Source organism: Podarcis pityusensis (assembly GCF_964106645.2).
Source record: "Podarcis pityusensis genome assembly, chromosome: 1".
Classification (NCBI taxonomy): Eukaryota; Metazoa; Chordata; class Lepidosauria; order Squamata; family Lacertidae; genus Podarcis; species Podarcis pityusensis.
Genome location: NC_138028.1, coordinates 800,388 through 826,761, shown reverse-complemented (window position 1 = coordinate 826,761; position 26,374 = coordinate 800,388). Strand labels below are relative to the sequence as shown.

General features: G+C 46.6%; 1 long non-coding RNA gene across 2 annotated transcripts in view; it reads right to left on the bottom strand.

The window, feature by feature from the left end:
- Positions 1-26,374, bottom strand: part of LOC308470499 — a 53,162-nt gene that overhangs the window by 2,354 nt on the left and 24,434 nt on the right. Inside the window, exon 4 of one of the 2 annotated variants that reach the window (XR_013982446.1) lies at positions 23,252-24,399. The exons of the other annotated variant lie outside the window; for it this stretch is intronic. This is a non-coding gene — a long non-coding RNA (uncharacterized lncRNA). Of the gene's footprint in view, positions 1-23,251; positions 24,400-26,374 lie in introns of those variants that run through there. 2 annotated transcript variants of the gene reach the window in all.

The window sequence follows — 26,374 nt, the reverse complement described above, 5'->3', positions numbered from 1 at the left end:
TCAAAGGAAAACATGTTGTGATATTTGGAAGGGGAGGAAACGTATCAGTCAAAACGCTTGCTTTAAAAATACATTTGCATAACAAGTTTGCTTATAAATATCATGCATTTTAATATTTAGCCGCTTTCCCTGGTCTGGTGCTCTGAATGAAACTATTTCGGAGAGAGGGCGGCGGCGGGTAGAATTGATATAAATATGTATTTAACCATTCGGCTAGATACAGCGCGCGGCAGAGAGAGAATTTTGGTCTGTGTGCTTCTTAAATCTAAAATGTGGATTAAACATTGCCTAAAGAAAGATTTAGCATCTCATTATGTCTGTGCATTGGAGAGAAGAATGCCACAGTTATAGAAAGCGCAAGGGGAAGGAGGGAAATAAAATGAGACCCAAAGCCGATGTATAAACCAAATTAGCCGAGGAGACTCGTCGAGATTCTAAACAAGAATGAGGACCCTCTTTGGCTTCAGAATTTGATCCTCTCCTTGCTGTGTCTGCTTCAGTAGCATATATGTACAGTGGTACCTCGGTTTATGAACTTGCCGTATTTTTCGCTCCATAAGACGCACTTTTTCCCTCCTAAAAAGTAAGGGGAAATGTGTGTGTGTCTTATGGAGTGAATGCAGGTGGGAGGCTCTGCTCAGCGCTCCCTTTAAAGAGCTGCGTGGAGCGTGTGTGCGGCTCTTGGGGGCTTTTCCCCAAGGAGGGAGAGGGGCTGCCCTTCTCCCTCCTCGGGGGAAAAGCCCCCAAGAGCCGCACACACGCTCCACGCAGCTCTTTAAAGGGAGCACGGCTCTTGGGGGAGCCTTCATCCTGCTGCCTGGGAGAGGCTGCGCGCGGCTTTCTCATAAGCCAGGACAGCAAGAGGCTATCCCAGAAGCCACATCCCTCTTGCTGTTCTGGCTTCTGAGATTCAGAATCCCCCCCCCCCTTGTTTTCCTCCTCCAAAAACTAGGTGCGTCTTGTGGTCTGGTGAGTCTTATAGAGCGAAAAATACGGTAATCTGTTCTGGAAGTCCGTTCTTAAACCAAAACCGTTCTTAAACAGAGGCACGTTTTCCCTAATGGGGCCTCCCACCGCCAATGCCCTTCCACCAGTCGGCTTCTGTTCATAGACTGAGGTAAAGTTCACAACCTGGGACACTACTTCCGGTTTTGCGGATTTTGTAAACCAAACAGTTCATAAACAGGACTGTTTGTAAAACGAGGTACCACGGTACTTCAAGGGGAACATTGCTGCTTTGAGATGCCTGGGCCTTTAGGCTCTGCAAATTATGCTGATCTAGTCATTATACATCCATTCTGCTGGAAATCAGCCCTGAGTGTTCCCTGGAAGGACAGATCCTGAAGCTGAGGCTCCAAGACTTTGGCCACCTCATGAGAAGAGAAGACTCCCTGGAAAAGACCCTGATGTTGGGAAAGATGGAGGGCGCAAGGAGAAGGGGACGACAGAGGACGAGATGGTGGGACAGTGTTCTCGAAGCTACCAGCATGAGTTTGACCAAACTGCAGGAGGCAGTGGAAGACAGGAGTGCCTGGTGTGCTCTGGTCCAGGGGGTCACGAAGAGTCGGACACAACTAAACGACTAAACAACAACTGTCAATATATGATAGGGAAGAGATCTACCCTTTGATGATGCTGTGGGTTGGGGGGAGCAGTCTAGATGACGCCCCAAGGCCAAACCTCTTCTTGGGGTCCTGGACCCAGTGAGGGTTAGTATCTAAGTGCAAATTCTATTGCTAGTGAGACAAGTTTCTTTGCAAGATGATGGCCACTTAAGTGTCCTCTTCTGAATCCCAAAAGGATGAGCCAAGTTGCAAGAGCTACAATAATAATAATATTATAATAATAATTTATTATTTGTACCCCTCCCATCTGACTGGGTTGCCCCAGCCACTCTGGGAGGCTTCCGGCATATAGATGTAATGAATGGCATGGTTTGCATGGGCCTAGAAGATGACTGAAGAACACCACAGAATGGACTCCATGTATTTGAACACATCATGAACAGCGTTATATAAGCGCTGATGGACATCAGGATAATCTGGCGGGAACGGTGTGTGCTAGGCCAAGGACAGAACAGCATACACAAAGAGGCAAAGAGATGGCGTGTGCAACATTACATCCGAGATAAGATAAGTGTTGTGAGAATGATGCCAAAACAAGAGTCATAAGTTGTGCAAGGCCAAACGTCAGATATAAAGGTAAAGGGTAAAGGGACCCCTGACCATTAGGTCCAATCGTGGCCGACTCTGGGGTTGCGGCGCTCATCTCGCTTTACTGCCGAGGAAGCCAGCGTACAGCTTCCGGGTCATGTGGCCAGCATGACTAACCCGCTTCTGGTGAACCAGAGCAGCGCACGGAAACGCCGGAGTGGTACCTATTTATCTACTTGCACTTTGATGTGCTTTCGAACTGCTAGGTTGGCATGAGCTGGGACCGTGCAACGGGAGCTCACCCCGTCGTGGGGATTCGAACCGCTGACCTTCTGATTGGCAAGTCCTAGGCTCAGTAGTTTAACCCACAGCACCACCCACGTCCCCAAATATATATATATATATATATATATATATATATATATATATATACACACACAAAGCCCTCCTGCCTGAGTTGTGTGCCAGACATTTGACAGCGCTGCCCATCTGCCACCCGTGGCTTTCACTGAACCTGATCAATTGAGTGGAGAGTGGTGTAAGTATGGCAGGTGTATGTACGGCTGTATGATTGAGTGTATATTCCTTGTCTTGAAATGTGAACTGTTTGTTGCCTGTTAATCTATAAAACACTATTTATAGAGAAAATCCAATATTGGTTGTCTGAGGATTATTTGTGCCTTCCCCGGAGCGTACTGGGTCTCATCTATGTTAAACACCTAAGCAAATTAAAAGAACCTAATTGTTCATAACATAGAAAAACTAACGGATGAGTCCCTCTTGGCTATTGGGTGGGCCTGTTAGGAGAACAAGAGCCAGAGGAAGTTTGGGCAAGTTGGGCTGGGAGCTTGTGCTGGATCCAAAGCTGTGACTAATGGAGAATCAGGATCTGTTGGGGGTGCTGATGCCCTGAGCCCCTCCATCTTATGCTCAGGTTGTCCAGATATGCAAATGAAACCATATATCCTAAAGACACCACAGTATCTGCTGATCTTTGTTCCAAGGAAGCCAAACTCTGAGCAAGCGCTGGAACTCCCTGGAATCTCTCCCTGATCGGAAATTCAGGTGGCAACAATATTGATGCGGCAGCGATGGGCAGTGTGTGTTGTGCAGCTATTGTGAGAGTGTGCATGGTGTGATAGGAATTTTGAGGTCTTAGATATATGGTAATGTTCATAAGCCTACCAACCAAGCACGTACATAGATCAGCACAGGATGAGCAACCTGGAACTGTTTTGATTCCTAAACTGAGCAAATGTTTTCTCTGCAAGGTCAAAGTGGGAAACCTCCCATTGTCTCTTTCCTCATAAATCCTGTCTTAAGGGCACATTTAAGATATGAATAGGGTGTGAGCCTGTGACCTGGCCCAGGAACTAAGTATTTATCATTACAAAAGACTGGCCAGGCTCCTCAGGGTATCCAGTCAAGTGACCTGCCAGACAGGAGATAAACAACAACAGGAGAAAAATATTAAAATTTCTATTTTGGACTGCCTCTTCTGTGATGTATGTATGATGTTTCTGGGGGTGGTCTTGATCTACAGGGTAGCAATTTCAAAAGTCTTTATAAGGCCTTGAGCGCCATTTTTCTGGGTTCCTCCTCTCTCCTGCGGGTGAGGGGAGCACCCTGTTGCAACAGTTCAATAAAGATCAAGCTTACTAGCTGCTTTGCTTCCCAATATTCTATGGCTGGCCTCTGTTGTTTTCTCCTACCAATAGGGAACCTACGTAAGGACTCTGTATGGGCTCTTGGATACCCCATAAGGGGGGAAAAGGGCAATATTCGTTTACAGCAATGGCACTTTGGCAAGCAGTGCAACCCTACAACACAAGATTCCTGCCAGGTTAAGGCCTTTGCATTCACCCTGCATCTTCTTCCCTTTTTTTGCAAACAGAGCTTGGGAGTCAAGCTTCTCAAATCTTGGCAGCTGCTGTGGGACTGGTTCTCTGCTTTTGAAATTGCTGAACCAAGCATAGACAACCCCATGCTCCAGAGCCTAATTTTCTGGCTGCAAAGCAACAGCCTTCCTTTCCTCAAGGTGGGGGAGGGGCTCACAGGATGGCCAAATCCAGCCATTGCCCTGAGAATGGGAAGGAGGTGGCATTGTCCCTTTCCCCCAATTCTGCCTTTAGGTAGGTAGCCGTGTTGGTTTGATGCAGCCAAAATAAATCTAAAAAATTATAAATTGTCCAGTAGCACCTTAGAGACCAACCAAGTTTGTTCTGGGTATAAGCTTTCCTGTGCACGCACACTTCTTCAGATACACTGAAACAGAAGTCACCAGACCATGGCTACCTACCTGAATCTATAATCATGGAAGGCTTCGCATTGAGCCACATGAAATGGAAGTCCATCAAACTTGCACAGGTACAGACTGATATCTCCTTTCTGACTAAATGCAAGAACCTGGACCCCTTGAGTCAACCTACTACCCTCCTGTAGAAGTGTGCATGCGCACAAAAGCTTATACCCAGAACAAACTTAGTTGGTTTCTAAGGTGCTACTGGACAATGTTTTTTTAAAAAATAATTATCCCAATTCTGCCTTTTGTATGCAGTGCTGAGCACCAGGTGTGCAAGAGAGGACCAGTAGCATCAATGACAGGAGAGAAACCACACCCTCAAATTTCAAATTGTAGACCACCTCTTTCTGTGACGTGTGCATGATGTTTTTGGGGTGGTCTTTGACTAAGGGGCTGCACAATTTCTAAAGCCTTCAAAAGTTCTTGCACCCTTTGTCCTTGAAAGTGTGTGTGGGGGGGGGTCTTATGCAACAGGAAAATCAAGATTCCTTCCTTGCTTTCATCTGGATCCTGCCTCCATCTATTCTTCTCTGACTGATAATGGACTTAGGGGTGTAATAAATGGAAATCTGCCCTTATTCCTTTATGGGGTACACAAGAGCCCTTGTAGAGTCCTTTGCAGGTTCTCCATCAGTCGGAGAAAAATAACAGAGGCCAGCCAGAGAATATTGAGAGGCAAAGCAGCTAGTAAGCCTGATCTTTATTGAACTGTTGCAACAGGGGGCTCCCCTCGCACACAGGAAAGGAGGAGGACCCAGAACCCAGGTGGGCCCGCCCTTATATAGACATTTTAAATTGCCCACCCTGGAGTCCAAGACCACCCCCAGAAACATCATACATACATCACAGAAGGGGTGTAGCTCAAGACCACCCCCAGACACATCATACCTACATCACAGAAAGGGAGGTCTACAGCAGAAATCTGAGTGCTTTGTTTACCTCCTGTCCGCCAGGTTACCTGTTTAATGGTCACTTGATTGGATTGCCTGGGGAGCCTGGCCAGTCTTTTGTAATGATAAATACTTAGTTCCTGAGCCTGAGGTCCTGAGGTCACAGGCTGACACCCTGTTCATATCTTAAATGTGCCCTTAAGACAGGATTTGTGAGGAAAGAGACAATGGGGAGGTTTTCCACTTTGACCTTGCAGAGAAATATTTGAGGTCAATTTGTTCAGGACTTTTTTTCTGTGGGGTTTCAGACACGTGGTTTATATATTTATGTACGTGTTTGCTTGGTACATTTAGGAACATTTATTACATATCTAAGACCTTAAAATTCTTATAACAGGGGACACAGAGTCCCTTGATGGAGAGTTGGGCTGCGAAGGCCAGCCTCCCAAGTTTTCTATAGCAGAGACTAAAGATGAAGAAGAACTTTCTGACAGTAAGAGCTGTTTGATAGCGGGAGAGACACAAGGTGGTGGACTCTCAGTCACTGGAGGTTTTTAGGCAGAACTTAGATGGCCATCTGTCAGGGATGCTTGAGCTGAGATTCCTGCATTGAGGGGGTTGAACTAGATGACCTTCGGGTTTCCTTTCAAATAAATGATTCTATGAAGGTTTCGGAGCTGCCAGCAGCACTCCACTACTTCAGGGCTTGGAACCAGATGTTTGAAGAAGGCTATACAATAAGACACCGGACAAGATAACCAGCAGCCAGCCATTGTCAGCTTCCACCATCTGCTCAGTCATTCTCTGCTTGTTTTCCTTTGTTCCCTTGGTTTTTCTGGAAGTCCAGATAAGGCTCTGCAGGATGAATTCCAGAGCAGCAAAGACAAAGGATGAAGGAAGTGGTGACATGAAATAATTGCATTTCTCGATGTCTGGGGCTGCAGTGCTTTCCAGCTCACCAGATGCTCTCTCTAATCCACGAGTCCACCACAGACCAGTTCCTTGTGCATGTGTGAACACCGTCCCAATGAATGTCTGCTCTGAGTGGCCTGTAAGGTGAATGCTCATGAGTCTTCATTTCACACCCACCCACCCCAAAATAAATGATGGGAGAGTATTTATTCATCAATGCCCAGCCTGAATAACAAAGCATCTTTGGATTCTTCACACGTCACTTTCAAATTCTGAATAATTAAAATAATTATATTTCCTGCTGTGAATTCCAGTCTAATTGATTGAACCAAGCAATGAGGCTGTTAGCAATTTCAAAAGGACGATCACACACACCCAAAATGTAATTATTCTCTCCCTTTCTCCCTCGCTACAGAGGGGCTTGTGGGCCGGCTGGAAACCGAGATAATGAAAAGGCTGCTTCCCTTTGATGATAAAACTCTGCATGTTCCCCATCAGCTTCTGCCACAACCCATCCCAGGAGGCAACCCAGTGGAGAACTCCAGCCCCCTTCTAACTCTTGGTCTTCACAAGGGTCCTGGAACCACGTCATGGATCAGGGATGGGCAGAGCTTCTTCTTCTTTGGCAATCCCTCGTAGCCGAGTAAGATGAGTCCGTAAGTGACTGTGGAGGCCAATTCTGGATCCACACGTCCTTCCACAGTGGGAACATTGGTTTCTGCCTTTGAGTTGATCATGGTGTGGATTTGTCAAGCGTGCCTTCCTCTTAGCACGGTTCTCTCTTGCATCCTGAGTTTGAGTGTCTTCAAAGCCCATGACACCTTTGGTAAAGGCTGTTCTCCAACTGGAGCACTCGCAGGCCAGTGCTTCCCAGTTATCAGTGCTTATACCACATTTTTTTTAGATTTGCCTTGAGAGTCTTTAAACCTCTTTTGTTGACCACCAGCAATATGCTTTCCATTTTAAAGTTTGGAATAGAGTAGTTCCTTTGGAAGACGATAATCAGGCATCCAGACAACATGACCTGTGCAATGAAGTTGATGTGGAAGAATCATTGCTTCAACACTGGTGATCTTTGCTTCTTCCAGTACACTGGCATTAGTTCGCGTGTCTTCCCAAGTGATGTCTAAAAATTTTCAGAGACACCGTTGATGGAATCTTTCGAGGAGATGGAGATGGTGTTTATAAGTGGTCAATCTCACCCTGGCTGATGAAGGAATCTGAGTGCCTGAGCCTCCACAGCATCCCAAGATCCAAAGATTGGTCCCCAGGCAGATTTTGGTCCAGCGGATCCAAGAACACCCCCTTTTAGGACCCTCCACCAGCTCCTGCCGGCAGCAGCATGGCTTTGCAGCCCTGAGACCTCCAGGTATATAAATTCAATAAAGAACAATAAAATAATAATTTGCAGTTGCCTCCCAGGATTGAGTAGAGGGACGCGGGTGGCGCTGTGGTAAAACCTCAGTGCCTAGGGCTTGCCGATCGCATGGTTGGCGGTTCGAATCCCCGCGGTGGGGTGAGCTCCCGTCTTCGGTCCCGGCTCCTGCCCACGTAGCAGTTCGAAAGCACCCCTAAGTGCAAGTAGATAAATAGGTACTGCTTTCTAGCGGGAAGGTAAACGGTGTTTCCGTGTGCTGCGCTGGTGCTGGCTCGCCAGAGCAGCTTCGTCACGCTGGCCACGTGACCTGGAAGTGTCTCCGGACAGCGCTGGCCCCCGGCCTCTTAAGTGAGATGGGCGCACAACCCTAGAGTCGGACACGACTGGCCCGCATGGGCAGGGGTACCTTTACCTTTACCCATGATTGAGTACAGTGGTGCCTCGCAAGACGAAATTAATCCGTTCCGCGAGTGTCTTCGTCTAGCGGTTTTTTTGTCTTGCGAAGCAACCCTATTAGCGGCTTAGCGGCTATTAAAGGCTTAGCGGCTTAGCTGTTAAAAGGCTATTTGCGGCTTAGCGGCTTAGAAAAAGGGGGGGGGAGCGGAAAAAAAATCTCAAGACTCGCAAGACATTTTCGTCTTGTGAAGCAAGCCCATAAGGAAATTCGTCCTGCGAAGCAACTCAAAAACGGAAAACCCTTTTGTCTAGCGGGTTTTCCGTCTTCCGAGGCATTCGTCTTGCGGGGCACCACTGTACCTGAATGGTTATTCATAGAATCATTGGTTTGTAGTGTTTTAAGAAAAATCTGCTCCCTTTCCCTTATGGGGTACCCAATAGCCTGCATAGAGCCCTTAAGCGGGTTCCCTATCGGTAGGAGAAAATAACAGAGGCCAACCAGAGAATATTGAGAAGCAAAGCAGCTAGTAAGCCTGATCTTTATTGATCTGTTGCAACAGGGTCCTCAGTCACCACACGCAGGAGGGAGGAGGAACCCAGAACAATGGCGGGCAAGCCCCTATACTTGCCCACCCTATAGCTCAAGACCATCCCCCAAAACATCATACATACATCACAGAAGGAGGTGGTCTACAACAGAAATTCTCTTTGCCAGGATAACAGTTAATGGTCACTGATTGCTTTACCTGGGCAGCCTGTCCATTGCTTTTGAGATGCTAAATACTTTTAGTTCCTGAATCCAGGTCCCAGGCTCACCCTATTCATACACAAATATGAATTAAGACAGGATTTGTGAGACCATGGGGATGTTTTCCCATTTCCTTCCTCACTGCAAAGGAATATTTGACTCTCACTGGGAAAGTCAAAATGGTTTCAGGATTGTTCTCCTGTTCTATTTCAGACACATGGTTTATATTGCTATGTATGTTTTTGCCTTGTACATTTATGAACATTTAATTTGTATGTTGGAGACATTAAATCCATATAACAGTAGGGTTGGAAGGGATCCCAATGGTCATCTATTCCAACCCCCTGCAATGCAGGAATCGCAGCTAAAGCTGACTGGGTCACCTTAAAAAAATGCAGTTACCATCAATCCATCCATCTTAAACATCTAAATCGATGCATGGCATCTGGATTTCTAAACAGGTATCGACAGGAAGCTGACATTTATAAGAAAGGTGTCCAAAGGCAGGAATGGTGGGAAAATTCCCAGAACAGCTCACCATCATGTTAAGCACTCCAAAAAATCGGGGTCCCACTCCTGAATTTTTCTGGTTGTGGGTTTCCCATTGAGGCATCTCGTTGGCCCCTGTGAGAGCAGGATGCTGGACTAGACAGGCCATTGGCCTCATCCTGCCCAAATTGCTTATGTTTTTAGTCTGGCTGCAGCTTAAAGGTTTCCCCTTTGCAGTTCTCAGCTCAGGAAATGCATTTTTTTTAAAGTGCCCCTTTTGAGGGAAGGGGGGGAGAGAGTTATGTCCCCTTTGACATAAAATGCACGGTGCATTTAGGCACAAATGTTCCTACAGATTTTTCTTTGCAAAACATATAAACCACAAATTAATGTGGAAACGAGGCAGAATTGATTGCTGAAAACAGTCTGATTTATTCAACCCCTTAAAAAGTGTAATTAAGATGATTTTAAATTGATTTTTGTGTGTGCGTATTCCAGGAAATATGCCGTCAGCAGCTCCAGAAGTGATGCAACATTATCAAACCAGCATAATCTACGCAATCTGCCTCTGGCAATAGCATGTGTGGATCCAGGAAACCTGAAGCCGCAATCTATGCAGCCACCAGCATCTCCACCCAAGAAGGCAGTTGGCTCTTTCTGTTTCCTTATATCCTGCTGTTAAGTATCCTTGCAAGATAAAACAAAGTTTCGGCAAATTACTGAAAATGGACTGTTCTGCAATTTAAAAAAAAGAGAGAGAGAAAGGGAGCAAGGGAAGAAATAGATCTGTCTGAGCCAATGAAGAGGCCAAGAGTTCTATCAAGTCAGAAATCAAATTTACAGGGAGAACAGATGTCCAATTAAGAAATGAATTGGAATGCCAAATCACCATGAAATAGTTAAGAGCATGTACAATTAATGACATACATCAAAGATGCCCGTGGAAGTTTTCAAGCAGATTCTGAAGAAGGATTTTGTTTTATTTTTTATTTCTTTGGGACATATTGCGACAAATGAATTCACTGAGCAGAGAAATGCCAACAAACAGCCTGGGTGGGGACTGTTGTGGAGGAGGAGGACCTGGAATTCGCAAGCAAGAAGGCCCCTAGGAGGGACGCGGGTGTCACTGTGGGTTAAACCACAGAGCCTAGGACTTGCTGATCAGAAGGTCGGCGGTTCAATTCCCCCCAACGGGGTGAGCTCCCATTGTCCAGTCCCAGCTCCTGCCAACCTAGCAGTTCGAAAGCACATCAAGTGCATGTAGATAAATAGGTACCGCTCCGGCGGGAAGGTAAACGGTGTTTCCGTGCGCTGCTCTGGTTCGCCAGAAGCGGCTTAGTCATGCTGGCCACATGACCCGGAAGCTGTACGCCGGTTCCCTCAGCCAATAAAGCGAGATGAGCGCTGCAACCCCAGAGTTGTCCGCAACTGGACCTAATGGTCAGGGGTCCCTTTACCTTTACCTTTAAGGCCTCTAGGAGATGCTACAGAGGCAGGTATGTGTGTGTGTGTGGGAAATCACAGAACAGCAAGTTGGAAGAGACCTCGAGGGACATCTAGTCCAACCCCCTTAAATGCAGGAATCTCAACTCAAGCATCCATGGCAGATGGCCATCCAACCTCTGCTTGAAAACCTCCAAGGAAGAAGAGTCCACCATCTCCCGAGCGAGAGCCTTCCATTGTAAAACAGTTCTTACTGCCAGAAAGTTCTTCCTGAAGTTGTCGTTAACACACCACCCCAATCTGTGAGCGGTTAGAGAATCCAGGGGTTCCAGGCCCTGACCCAGGTTCAGTTTCCTTGAAATGAAGGTCAGCAGAGACTGTGGTGCCTTCAGGACATGTGGTTTTAAATCTCCAGCTTGAGCCCAGGATTGGAAGGGGTCACGGCATCAACACCCAAACAGATCTTCCTTCTCCATTTGCCACATCTTTGGATTCAGCGCAGAGCAAGCAGGTCTCTGAGTCTCCAGCTTCCAATCTGCTTCCATCTCTGTTCACACACACTACGCTCTGGTGCTTGTCCTCCTACTCAACAACTTTGGCTTCCTAAAAAAAGCTCTAATTACAGCTAGGTAGCCGTGTTGGTCTGCCGTAGTCGAAACAAAATAAAGAAATTCCTTCCAGCAGCACCTTAAAAGGTAAAGGGACCCCTGACCATTAGGTCCAGTCGTGGCCAACTCTGGGGTTGCGGTGCTCATATCGCTTTATTGGCCGAGGGAGCCAGCGTACAGCTTCCGGTTCATGTGGCCAGCATGACTAAGCCGCTTCTGGCGAACCAGAGCAGCGCACGGAAACACCGTTTACCTTCCCGCCAGAGCGGTACATATTTATCTACTTGCACTTGATGTGCTTTCGAACTGCTAGGTTGGCAGGAGCAGGGACCGAGCAACGGGAGCTCACCCCATTGCGGGGATTCAAACGGCTGATCTTCTGATCGGCAAGTCCTAGGCTCTGTGGTTTAACCCACAGCGCCATCCGCGTCCCCACAGTAGCACCTTAGAGACCAACTAAGTTTGTTCTTGGTATGCGCTTTCGTGTGCATGCACACTTCTTCAGATACTCTGAAACAGAAATCACCAGACCCTTATATATAGTGAGAAGGTGGAAAGGGGTGTTACTCAGAAAGGTGGTGGGAATGGGTGATTGGCTGATAGGTGTGGTAAACCATGGAGAGACCTGGTCTGAATAGAGAATTGGATTCTTATCTCATTATACATGATAAAGCTATTTTTAGCCATCTCACCCCTTGCTTTTTCCTGTAAGACCAATTGTAGTTATCAGTTGCCAACAGGTTTACCACACCTATCAGCCAATCACCCATTCCCACCACCCTTCTGAGTAAGACCCCACCCCATCATCTCACTATATGTAAGGGTCTGGTGACTTCTGTTTCAGTGTATCTGAAGAAGTGTGCATGCACACAAAAGCTCATACCAAGAACAAACTTAGTTGGTCTCAAAGGTGCTACTGTGGGGACGCGGATGGCGCTGTGGGTTAAACCACAGAGCCTAGAGCTTGCCGGTCAGAAGGTCGGCGGTTCAAATCCCCGCGATGGGGTGAGCTCCTGTTGCTCGGTCCCTGCTCCTGCCAACCTAGCAGTTCAAAAGCACAAAGTGGAAGTAGATACATAGATTTCCATGCGCTGCTCTGGTTCGCCAGAAGCGGCTTAGTCCTGCTGGCCACATGACCCGGAAGCTGTACGCCGGCTCCCTCGGTCAATAAAGTGAGATGAGCTCCGCAACCCCAGAGTCGGCCACGACTGGACCTAATGGTCAGGGGTCCCTTTACCTTAAGGTGCTACTGGAAGGATTTTTTAAAAAAAAAAGCTCAACAATTTTGGTAGATCACTGCCAGTTATCTTATAGTGGGAGTAGATCTCCGTCTCTTGAAAGTTGGACATGCCTGTTCTATGGCACAAAACAACTTCTTTGGTTATGCTAATCGTGGTGCTTAACTGGCCAGCCCAAACTATCACCTTGACAGAACGGCTGGTTTGACAAGCTTGCTCTCACACATTCTACTGCTCCAGATACAGATCCAAAGAAACGGAAGGGACTCTGGGCATCATCCAGACTGACCCCTCCAATCCAGAGAGAGGGGGAGAGAGATAGAGACAGGGAAACCTGGAACTTTCAGCCCAGTGGTAGAAGCCTGAATCCTGCAGAAGCATCATTTCACCTTGGGGTGCTGCCAGGCTTTGAGGAGCCCTTGAAAAGATGGGATCCACATACGCTCTCCTCCCTGGCTCCTTCCTTTCTGTCTGGCTATCCCGGCATTGGAGGGGATTGGACTAGATGACCCCTGGGGTCTCTTCCAATTCTACAATTCTATTATTCCATCTCTCCTGGCAAGCAGTGGAGGGAGGGAATGAGTCACTGAAGGCGTGGGCAATATTGCACTCAATTGACTCCTGGTCTGGGGAAACTTCCTAGGCTCTATGATTGGCAGGTTCCTCTTTGCAGGGGTCGGTTCAGCGCTCCTTGTCTCAGATGTGTGGTTCCTATGCAAAGGAAGGAGCAAGCAGGAGATTTCAGCAGAAGAAGAAAAGTGATGCCTTGATCGAGTCTTCCTCAGGGTGGGTCAAGGGGTCTTTATCCACAAGGCATCTTCATCCATTTCTGAGAAATGCACAAGCCCTCAACGAAGAACATGGGCTTAATTGGTCTGGAAAAGAGGTAAGGGAGTCTGTGTCCATTGACATTCCCCTTCAAACCAATTTGTTTTCCTGTTGCAAAAGAGATGTTTTCCTACAGGTCAGGCTTGCAAAAAAAAAGAAAGGGGGGGGAGGGAAGCTGTTTGCTCTGCAGTCTGGTTGCTTCCGCTGCCTCAGGCAACTGCAAAGTTCTGTTTCTAGGGAGCAAAATACATTTTGAAAACAAGAGCTGGCAAATGCACACAGCCCAAAGCCCTCTTCTGAAACACGGGTGCACAGGGAACAATTTTAAGTGCTATTTTGGATTGGGAAAGTCCCCTTCCCTGCCTTTCCCAAAAAGGAAGGGACTCATCCTGCCAGTGGCCCCTTGCACAGCACCCAGTTCTCCTATTTAAATAAATAAATCCCCCCCCCCCGATGTTTTGGGACTTCATCAGAGCCAGCCATTGTGGCCAGCGGTCAGTCCAACAGCTTCCCGGGAGTAAACAAGACTGAGAAATGACTTTAGAGCCACCTCTGACTTTTTGACAGGCTGCCCCATGGAAGATGGAGCAAGCTTGTTTTCTGCTGCTCCAAAGGGGAGAACCTGGAACAAGGGATCCAAATGGCAAGAAAGGAGATTCTGACGAAACATCAGGAAGAACTTTCTGACAGTAAGGTAGGAACCATAGAATTATAGAGTTGGAAGGGTACCTGAGGGTCATCTACTCCATCCCCCTGCAAGACAGGAAGCAAAGCTCAAGAATTCCACCCAACCTCTGCTTAAAATCCTCCAAGGAATGAAATTGTCCTTTTGGGGCAGAATCTCTACGATAAAGATGAGCGTGCTTCCAAAGAGGTTATTTTTATTTCAGACTATCCCCATTATAAAGGGGGTAGGGATTTTTAAAGAATGGCAAAGAGTGATTTCAAGGTATATCTGGCAGGGGGAAAAGCCAAGAATAAAATATAAGTTACCGTATTTTTCGCTCCATTTGGACGCACTGGACCATAGGACGCACCGGATCATAGGAGGGGGAGAACAGGGAAAAATTTTTTTTTCTTGTTCTCCCCCTCTAAAACAAGGTGCGTTCAAGGTACATTCACCAGAGCTTGTGGGGCTGGCGGTGGGGGGAAGCGCTGCTTTCCCCCACCGCCAGCCTCAAAGATCCCTGAAGCCTTTGGAGCGCAGCGCCCCACTGCCCTGCACAGGTTTGCGCGCAGCCGTCCCCAAGCTAGAGCAGCGAAACGGAGCCCTCCGTCTCGCTGTTCTGGCTTGGGAACAGCCTTGCTAGCTTCTGCAGGACAGCGGGGTGAAGGCACCCCGCTGCCCTGCAGAGGTTTGCGCGCAGCCGTCCCCAAGCTAGAGCAGCGAGACGGAGCGCTCCGCAGTGCTCCGTCTTCCTGTTCTGGCTTTGGGCTTAGCGGCGCAGCCTGCATTCGCTCTATAGGACGCACACACATTTCCCCTTAATTTTTGGAGGGGGAAATGTGCGTCCTATAGAACGAAAAATACGGTACTAACGGATGCAAAAGAAAGAGGAGGCTTTGCCCTGCCAAATATGAAATTATACTACGAAGCAGCATGCCTATGTTGGTTAAAGGAATGGATAAAATTAGAAAATAAGGAATTATTAGATCTGGAAGGCTTTGATAACAGATTTGGATGGCACGCATATTTATGGTGTGACAAAAAGAAAGTTCATAAAGGTTTTGGGAACCACATCTTCAGGAATTCGTTAATAGAAGTATGGGACAGGTATAAAAATCTATTGGAACCAAGAGTACCACATTGGTTATCTCCGTTGGAGGTTATGAGTGTAAAGAAAGTTAATATGAGAAGTAAATGGATTACATATGGTGAAATGGTAATTAAAGAAGGAGGAAAATGGAAACTGAAACCATATGAACAAGTTAAAGAGTATGTTTATGATTGGTTGCATTATTTCCAAGTAAATGAAATGTTTAAAAAAGATATAAAAGAAAGTGGTTATGGAGAAAAAGATTCGAAGTTTCAAACTGATATAATAAATAATGAATGTAAAATTTTGTCAAAAATGTATAAGATATTATTGGAATGGTATACGAAAGATGAAGAGGTTAAATCGGTAATGATACAATGGGCCAAAGACTTTGGGTATAATATCCAATTTGATGATTGGGAAAAACTGTGGAAGGAAAATCTAAAATTTACTGCATGCATGGTATTGAAGGAAAATGTGATGAAAATGTTTTATAGATGGTACATCACACCGGTAAAATTAGCAAAAATGTATAAGACATGTAATAAGTGTTGGAAATGTAAAGAAAAAGAAGGAACGTTTTATCATATGTGGTGGGAATGTAAGAAAGTGAAGAGTTTCTGGGAAGCGATATATAATGAATTGAAAAAGATGTTAAAATATACTTTTGTGAAGAAACCAGAAGCTTTTCTTTTAGGGATTACAGGAAAAGAAATAAGAAGAAAGGATTGCAAACTTTTTCAGCATGCAGCTACAGCAGCAAGAATTTTATTGGCCCAGAAATGGAAACAAGAGGAAATACCGACGATGCAAGAATGGAGAATGAAACTGACAGACTATGCAGAATTGGACAAACTAACTGGGAAAATTAGATATGTGAGAAACCAAAAGTTTACCGAAGACTGGGAAAAGTTTGTAGAGTATCTGAAAAATGTGTGTGACGTGCAAACAACACTAGTGGGGTTTCAAGAAGCACTGTAAAAGTTAAGATGTATTGTCAAAAAGAAATAGAAGGGGGAGGGAAGACAAATGGCAATATAATGAAGGGAAAGCGTATGGAAGAACAACTATGGATGATTCCCAGAGCAGCTGAAGAAAGTCCAAAAAAGATTTAATTTGCTAAAAAATTTGGATAAAATTGTATAATTTTGTTGGAAAATTAATAAAAATTTATTTTTTTAAAAAAAATCCTCCAAGGAAGGAGAGTCCACAACCTCCCGAGGGAGACCATTCCACCTGTCAAACAGTTCTTACTGTCCCAAAGTTCTTCCTGGTGTTTAGTCAGAATCTCCTTTCTTGTCACTGAAAGCCACTGGCTCAAGTCCTCCCCTCCAGAGTAGGAGAAAACAAGCTTGCTCCCTCTTCCATGGGACAGCCCTTGAGATATTTAAAGATGGCTATCTCATCTCATAAAGAAGGCTGATCGCCGAAGAATGGATGCTTTTGAATTCTGGTGCTGGAGGAGACTCTTGAGAGTCCCATGGACTGCAAGAAGATCAAACGTATCCATTCTGAAGGAAATCAGCCCTGAGTGCTCACTGGGAGGACAGATCCTGAAGCTGAGGCTCCAAGACTTTGGCCACCTCATGAGAAGAGAAGACTCCCTGGAAAAGACCCTGATGTTGGGTAAGATGGAGGGCACAAGGAGAAGGGGACGACAGAGGACGAGATGGTTGGATAGTGTCTTCGAAGCTACAAACATGAGTCTGACCAAACTGCGGGAGGCAGTGGGAGACAGGAGGGCCTGGTGTGCTCTGGTCCAGGGGGTCACGAAGAGGTGGACACGACTAAATGACTAAACAACAACAACAAATCTCATCTCCTCTCATTCTCTTCTTTTCCAGGCTAGACATACCCCTGTCCTTCAACCATTCCTCATCAGGCTTGGTTTCCAGACCCTTGATCATCTGGCTCACCCTCCTCTGCACCCCTTCCAGCTTGTCAACATCCTTCTTAAACCTGGGTGTCCAGAACTGGATATAGGACTCCAGGTGGGGTCTGACCAAGGCAGAGTAGAGTGGGACTATTTCCTGCAAATAGTCATTCAGCAGTGCAATGGGTGGCCCCGGATCTCTACCTCACTGGAGGTTTCTGAACAGAGGTTGGGTGGCCATCTGTGGGGAATTCTTGTGACGCCTGCACTGCAGGGGGTTGGATGTCAGGAGTCCAGTCCCTGGCTTGATAACACAGTGAGCGTAGTTAATTAAAAAGGATGATTTATTGTCAAAACATACAGATACAGTGCTACCTCGGGTTACATACGCTTCAGGTTACATACGCTTCAGGTTACAGACTCCGCTAACCCAGAAATAGTGCTTCAGGTTAAGAACTTTGCTTCAGGATGAGAACAGAAATCGGGCTCCGGCGGCGCGGCGGCAGCAGGAGGCCCCATTAGCTAAAGTGGTGCTTCAGGTTAAGAACAGTTTCAGGTTAAGAATGGACCTCCGGAACGAATTAAGTACTTAACCCGAGGTACCACTGTAACGCCAGACGACATTAACACAGCCTCCGCCATCATGAAGAACGATGACGCTTCTAAGGTCGCTTCCGCTTTCTAAAACAGAAAGTGAACTTACAAAGCTGACGTCCTTTCTGCTTCCTGTCTAGCAAGCCCCCCATATGCTGGCTCCGGGGAGAGATTTGATCAGCTCCAACCTCTTCCGAGTCACTATCTCGGTCTCTGTTCCCGCCTGATGAACTGCTTTCTTCTCTCTTTGCAGTCCTTTGCACTTCTCGAAAGGGTTGGCACGGCTCCGGTTTGCCCTCCGTCATTCTCTTATCCACTGGCATTCCTACGGGTGGGGGAGCTGGCACTCAGCTATGTTCATCTTGTCGAGCAGTGAACTCTCTCTTCCTGACTGCTTCCTTCACTGGGAGCTGGCTCAATCATGACACCAGATGAGATGGCCCTCCAGGCCTCCAAATAAGTGGCACATCCACCAAGTCATGGAGGTCCATATCTCAGCGGCTAGAGCACCTGCCTTTCATGATGAAGGTCCCAAGCTCAGTCCCCAATGGCATCTCCTGGCATGGCTCAGAAAGAACCCGTGTCTGTGTGGGATGTAATCCATGGGGACCAGTCAAGTTCAACATTCCTTGTAATGCTAGAGAAGACATATGAGAGAATGTTTGGCCCAGCCAGTCGGAACTTCCTGTTCCTCCTGGCTGGAGCATCCTTCCTCTTGTATGTGACTAGAAGGTAGGCATGACGTAACCTGTCCAGGTAACAAAAGGACAAGTCACGCAGCACACCTCTCTCTTTTTCACTTCCTTCTTCATTTGACCAGCTTCTAGCAAAGCTTCTCAGCTAGGAGAAGCACTGGGACTATCCCCCATATGGGAGAGATCCACGTGTAAAGGTAGGTAAAGGGACCCCTGACCATTAGGTTCAGTCGTGGCTGACTCTGGGGTTGCGGCGCTCATCTCGCTTTATTGGCCGAGGGAGCCGGCGTACAGCTTCCGGGTCATGTGGCCAGCAGGACTAAGCCACTTTTGGTGAAACAGAGCAGCGCACGGAAACACCGTTTACCTTCCCGCCGGAGTGGTGCCTATTTATCTACTTGCACTTTGACGTGCTTTCGAACTGCTAGGTGGGCAGGAGCAGGGACCGAGCAACAGGAGCTCACCCCGTCGCGGGGATTCGAACCGCCGACCTTCTGATAGGCAAGTCCTAGGCTCTGTGGTTTAACCCATAGCGCCACCCGCGTCCCAGATCCATGTGTACATATTTGTAACTAAGTCTGCCTTCAGGGATCACACTGTGCTCTGCCTGATGTAAGTAAACCTCTTTTATTGACTTTGAATAAGATTGTGGCGCATTTGGTCTTTTAAGAGGGATTCAAGGGAACTTACCAGGAACGGACAATTCAATCTGAGACAGACTGAATTGTACAATAGTGAGAGGCTCACACGAGCCTGCAACCAGCTATCTGCTGTGCTGTGTAAAGGGGAATGCACTCTGCTAAGCAAAGGAACTTGCTAACGGAAGTTAGGAAGGGTATTAATAAACAATATATCCTCTCCTGCCACCCTGAACATTCCCACAGTCTGAACTCTGGAGATCTGCAGTGTAGACAAGACAGAGCTAGCAGGACCAGTGGTCTGACTCACTATGTGGCCACTTTCTGTGTTCCCTACATACCAAGCCCCATCATGATCAGAAGATGTGGTCTTGATGTATGAGGAGCACTGTGTGAAGCCCCCAAATGTGACACACCTGGGGATGCCTGAGTGCAAAACAAGACAGCAGGGTGCTTACTGGGAGCCGCAATCACCAACCTGATTGGTTTTGATTTTAAAAGGGAGCAGATCTGTTATAAATGACCTCTTTTTCTTCCTATGAGAGCCTAGCCTCCTCCTGAACTGAAAGGGTCCTTGCTAAAAACGACTCTGCAGAACTTTGCCGCAAAACCCGATACATTTTTATGAATACAAGGCAACTAATTAGCTGTCCCCAACTTGTCATCATCTGCATAGTGCACAACCACTTTGGTTAATTGGGGCTTGCTGGAGCGGTGAATTTTTAAACTTGTTGATTGGCGAGGGGTGCCAGAAAAGGAGGAAGGATGAAGAGGGTGGCGGGAGAGGCAGAAGAGAAGGGGGCAAAGAGAGGGAAGCTTTCCTTGCTCCCTCATAACATGAGAACTCGTGAAAATCCAATGGAGCTGAATATTCAACAATGGATTTTAAGTTTAAAAATGCAGTAGGCATATAAACACATAAAAACTTTAAGATAGACTACCATAGAGAAATGACCCAGAGTCACCTGTGGATCCGAGTTTGGGAAGTTTCTTAACAAACTATATTGTGTGTTGTTGTTGTTTAGTCATTTAGCCATGTCTGCCTCTTCGTGACCCCCCGGACCAGAGCACACCAGGCACTCCTGTCTTCCACTGCCTCCCGCAGTTTGGTCAGACTCATGTTTGTAGCTTTGAGAACACTGTCCAACCATCTTGTCCTCTGTCGTCCCCTTCTCCTTGTGCCCTCCATCTTTCCCAGCATCAGGGTCTTTTCCAGGGAGTCTTCTCTTCTCATGAGGTGGCCAAAGTATTGGAGCCTCAACTTCATGTTCTGTCCTTCCAGTGAGCACTCAGGGCTGATTTCCTTCAGAATGGAGAGGTTTGATCTTCTTGCAGTCCATGGGACTCTCAAGAGTCTCCTCCAGCACCAGAATTCAAAAGCATCAATTCTTCGGCGATCAGCCTTCTTTATGGTCCAGCTCTCGCTTCCATACATCACTACTGGGAAAACCATGGCTTTTACAATACGGACCTTTGTTGGCAAGGTGATGTCTCTGCTTTTTAAGATGTTGTCTAGGTCTGCCATCACCTTTCTCCCAAGGAGCAGGCGTCTTTTAATTTCGTGACTGCTGTCACCATCTGCAGTGATCATGGAGCACAAGAAAGTAAAATCTCTCACTGCCTCCATTTCTTCCCCTTCTATTTGCCAGGAGGTGATGGGCCCAGTGGCCATGATCTTCGTTTTTTTGATGTTGAGCTTTAGACCATATTTTGCGCTCTCCTCTTTCACCCTCATTAAAAGGTTCTTTAATTCTGCCTCACTTTCTGCCATCAAGGTTGTGTCATCTGCATATCTGAGGTTGTTGATATTTCTTCCGGCGATCTTAATTCCGGCTTGGGATTCATCTAGCCCAGCCTTTCGCATGATGAATTCTGCATATAAGTTAAATAACCAGGGAGACAATATACAGCCTTGCCGTACTCCTTTCCCAATTTTGAACCAATCAGTTGTTCCATATCCAGTTCTGACTGTAGCTTCTTGTCCCACATTGAGATTTCTCAGGAGACAGATGAGGTGATCAGGCACTCCCATTTCTTTAAGAACTTGCCATAGTTTGCTGTGGTCGACACAGTCAAAGGCTTTTGCATAGTCAATGAAGCAGAAGTAGATGTCTTCCTGGAACTCTCTAGCTTTCTCCATAATACAGCGCATGTTTGCAATTTGGTCTCTGGTTCCTCTGCCTCTTCTAAATCCAGCTTGCACTTCTGGGAGTTCTCGGTCCACATACTGCTTGAGCCTGCCTTGTAGAATTTTAAGCATAACCTTGCTAGCATGTGAAATGAGTGCAATTGTGCGGTAGTTGGAGCATTCTTTGGCACTGCCCTTCTTTGGGGTTGGGGTGTAGACTGATCTTCTCCAATCCTCTGGCCACTGCTGAGTTTTCCAAACTTGCTGGCATATTGAGTGTAGCACCTTGACAGCATCATCTTTTAAAATTTTAAATAGTTCAGCTGGAATACCATCACTTCCACTGGCCTTGTTATTTGCAGTGCTTTCTAAGGCCCATTTGACTTCACTCTCCAAGATGTCTGGCTCAAGGTCAGCAACCACACTACCTGGGGTGTACGAGACACCCATTTCTTTCTGGTATAATTCCTCTATATTGTGTAGTACCACAAAAAATGTCTGGGAAAACCTGGACATATGGCAACCCATGCCAGAAGTGCAAATTTCTTTAAAAATAAATAGTTCAAAAACTTTAATTTTTTTGAGATTTAGCCACAACTTTGGCCAATATAGCTATCTATCCATCTCAAGAACCTTGCCCCCCCAAAAAAAGCTCAACAACAAATTTTGTGTCCCTTTTTGAAATATGGTAACCCTTTGGAATCTCTGGTTGACCACTGTGAGAAGACAAGATTGGACTGGAAAGGCCATTGTCTTGACACAGCAGGAGCTTCTTACGTTCATAGATTCTTATCACCAATTAATCTCAACCCCATTACACCGGAAGATGCGTTGACCTGCCATTCTGAGCTCTAGGCAGAGAGCGGCCACCTCTCTCCCAGCGTCAGGATCTTAGCAATGAAATAACACCTTGATCTGCGCTTTGGAGGAAGGACAGAAAGCAATAAGGGTGTTTTATGAGGCTCTGGCCCACTTCAGTCAGGGAAGGTGCTGGAAATGATTCAAGCTCCTTCTCGCTGGCGGCAGCAAGGCGGCTAATCTGAACATGGCACCGTTATACATCAGTGAAAACATCTTTTGTGCAAGGATAACAAAGGGGATATTTATTGCACCCATTACTCAGTGGCAGCTCAGCCCTTCTCTGTGCATCCCAGGCCTGCTCTAATCTGCCTGGAAGGCTGGACCTGGAGAGATTATTGATTGCGAGGAAACAAAACCAGGACAGTCCCTGTGTGCCTAGTGCTGGGACAGAGGAGGCACCCAGAGAAGGAAGGAAGGAAGGAAGGAAGGAAGGAAGGAAGGAAGGAAGGAAGGAAGGAAGGACCCAAGGTGCCATTCAGAGATAATGGCTTGCTTGCTTCACAGAATCTTAATTGTTCATAGAATCGTAGAATTGGAAGGCACCCAAATAGCCATCTAGTCCAACCCTCTGAAAGGTGGGAATCTCAGCTAAAGCACCCGAGACAGATGCCCATCCAACTGTTGCTTAAAATCCCCCAGGGAAGGAGAATCCACCATCTTCTGAGGGAGTCCGTTCCACCATTGAACAGCTCTTACCTGCAGAAAGTTCTTCCTAACGATTTAGTCATTTGAAACCATTGGTTTGGGTCCTCCCCTCTGGAGCAGCAGAAAGCAAGCTTGTGACAAATGAGAGCATTTTGGGTCTTTGAAGATGCCTATCCTATCTCCTTTGTCCATGGAGTTTTCTCGGCAGGGATACTGGAGTGGCTTGCCGGTTCCTGCTCCAGGTGGATCACGTTTGGTCAAAACTCTCCACTATTCTGAAGGAAATTCCTCCATTCTGAAGGAAAACAGCCCTGAGTGCTCACTGGAAGGACAGATCCTGAAGGTGAGGCTCCAGTACTTTGGCCACCTCATGAGAAGAGAAGACTCCCTGGAAAAGACCCTGATGTTGGGAAAGATGGGGGGCACAAGGAGAAGGGGACGACAGAGGACGAGATGGTGGGACAGTGTTCTCGAAGCTACCAGCATGAGTTTGACCAAACTGCGGGAGGCAGTGGAAGACAGGAGTGCCTGGCGTGTTCTGGTCCAGGGGGTCACGAAGAGTCGGACACAACTAAACGACTAAACAGCAACAACAACATCCTATCTCCTCTCAGTCCCTTCTTTCCAGCTCCTTCAACCGTTCCTCATCAGGCTTGGTTTCCAGGCCCTTGGTCATCTTGGTCGCCCTCCTCTGCACACCTTCTAGCTTGTATATATATATATATTCTATATATGCTCCAAAAATAATACGTGCCATGTTTGTTTTAAAGTCCTTCATAAGTTCTCATTTTCTACTGCCTTGTTTTGGAGGATACTTTTCACTTCCAGTTATCTGAAAGTTTTCAGGGGCTTAATTTATTTCCTTATGGTTTTAATCCTACCCCTGAGGCTGATGGTGGATAATACAATTTATCCTTGATTAGCTCCACTTCTTTGTCACAATAATTATGTGAGGCAAGTTGTTCCTGTTCCCTTTTTACGGGTGCAGAATCTGTCCTCAGAGGACCATCGAAGGCCATCTGCGGAAGGAGCAGGAGGCGTGAACTGCCATTTTCTAGGTCAACATCACATCCCCCTGAAAGTTATGGGACACTGTTTCGTGCTTGGGAAGAATCATGTTCTTTCAGAAAGGATTCTATTGAGAATGTGCCTTTTTTATATTTTCCTCGCAACACAAGGCTTAATAATACACTTGCACAGCTTCCCTCTAATGTTCTGCAGGGGAGGGTTTCTCCATGCGACCGTGAAGGCCCATTGCGGGTCCACACACCAACCCGTAGCTGCTGTGCTGAAAGTAGAGGCGATGGAATTAATTTCCGGCTAATTGGAAGGTCTCGCGCAGGAGTGAGTAATGCTCTACCCACACTGCAAATTTCAGGGGAGAAAATGATGCTTTTCTCTGTGGGGATTGTAGCTGCAACAAAGCCAATTGCTAGGAAAAGTGGGGGATCCTTGACTGTTACAGCGCATGAATTAGCCCCTGCAAAGATTAAGTAAGGCCCTGAGCAATAAATCTGGATGCTCTACCAGGACTGCAGTCCTCCCCATTTCAAAAAAGTATTTCTGGACGTGATGACAATGGCCATACTCTCTAGGTCGGGGGAAATACCCCACGTTGTGGGTTTATGTTGCAGTTCCTGTTTCCAAGGGGAGTTTGAGAAGAGCCAGAAATAACTGAGAAGGCATGAATTAATTCTTCTGCTTCCAAGGTTTCATAGAATCGTAGAATTGTCAAGGTGGAAGGGACCCCAAGGGACATCCAGTCCAACCCTCTGCCTAGCAGGAATCTCAGCTGAAGAGTTCCTGACTGGTGGCCATCCTACCTGTGGGGGAAGAAAAAAACTCCAATGGAGGAGAGTCCACCACCTTTTGAGGTCATAGAGTCACAGAATCCTAGAACTGTGGAGTGGGAAGGGACCCAGGGGGCATCTAGTCCAACTCCCTGTGTTTCAGGAATCATAGCTACAAGTCTCCTGGCAGATGACCATCTAACCTCTGTGTTCAGAAGTCTCCAAGGAAGGCATGTCCACCACCTTACAAGATGGGAGAGTAATGATCTGGCCTAGCTCAGGGGTACACCATCTGCTTTACCTGCAGAAATCGAAGCTCAGTCCTCGCTGTGATCTTCAGGTAGGGCTTCCTGATAAGACTCCCTGAACCTGGTAATGAATTTCTCTTGGGCTTACTCTTCATTTGTTGTTGTTGAGTCGTTTGGTCATGTCTGCCTCTTGGTGACCCCATGGACCAGAGCACGCCAGGCCCTCCTGTCTTCCACTGCCTCCCACAGTTTGGTCAAACTCATGTTCGTAGCTTTGAGAACACTGTCCAACCATCTCATCCTCTGTCGTCCCCTTCTCCTTGTGCCCTCCATCTTTCCAAACATCAGGGTCTTTCCCAGGGAGTCTTCTCTTCTCATGAGGTGGCCAAAGTATTGGAGCCTCAACTTCATGATCTGTCCTTCCAGTGAGCACTCAGGGCTGATTTCCTTCAGAATGGAGAGGTTGGATCTTCTTGCAGTCCATGGGGCTCTCAAGAGTCTCCTCCAGCACCAGAATTCAAAAGCATCAATTCTTCGGCGATCAGCCTTCTTTATGGTCCAGCTCTCACTTCCATACATCACTACTGGGAAAATCATAGCTTTAACTATATGGACCTTTGTCGGTAAGGTGATGTCTCTGCTTTTTAAGATGCTGTCTAGGTTTGTCTTACTCTTCATAGTGTGGGCCAAAACTGAAAGCTCTCTCTTTGAACTTTGCCTGGTAATGCATCATTGAATAAATTCTGACCAGTTGGGAACTGGGTGTGAGGCTCCATACTGGAACCATCAACGAGAACCTCTCCTACAGACCCTGCAGAGCAGTTGACAGTCACTGTGGACAATACTGAGCTATGTATGTTCAGGAAAATCCAGCTTCCTATAGCCTTACGTGCCTAAGAAGACATCTCTCCTTATGGTTTTACTGCAAGCAAAGGGTATATAAATCTTGTGAAATAAAATAAAACAAGCCATCGGTAACTGGGCTCTTAATCATCTCCCAGCTCTGTGACTCCTTCTTCTGTTGGACCACAGCCCCTTCCCAGCCATACATCTAAATATATATATATATCGGCAAGGCCCTTTCCTCTTAATTCATCTTTTCCATCACCATTTTACAAACTGTCATCTTACAGCTTTTTCCATTTGCCTTTTCAGAAATTCCATTAAGAGCAATATTAAAAGCCTCCAATTTCACTGTATCGGTAACTAAGCAAAAAATGTTGTGGAATCTTAAGGTGCAGACTGTAAAATAAATGCATTTTTAATGCTCCCGCTCATTATTTTGAAGATTTGCTCGCACGACTCAACGTTTAGTACTTAAAAGAGGCTGCTTATCCATAAACTGCCATTTTATACCTTTGCTTATGGTGTACTTTGTGCTAGTCTATTTCAGATTATTTTATACCTGAGAAATCTAAATCATGTGGCATTTAGTTCTCTGTCTCCTGTTGCTTTTTCCTTCTCTCTCAAAAGACGTTTGCTGTCCAGAGAATGGCCATGGCGCCATCAGTGGGTATCTCAGAAGCCTCCTGGCAGCTCTGGGGTGCCTGATATGATGAAGGCAGCCCCCAATTCCCTTCCTCCCAGCTCCCCATTTCAGCCAGGAGGAGCCAGAAAAATGCGAGCAGAATGTGGGAGGTGGATTGGGGCAGGGAGAAGGGAACCAGGCAAAAAGGGGTTGACAATGGTTGGTGGATCCTTAGACCTGACGGAGGTGCCATAACTATCTTTTGCTAAGGTTGGGGAAAGTGTCGATGGGG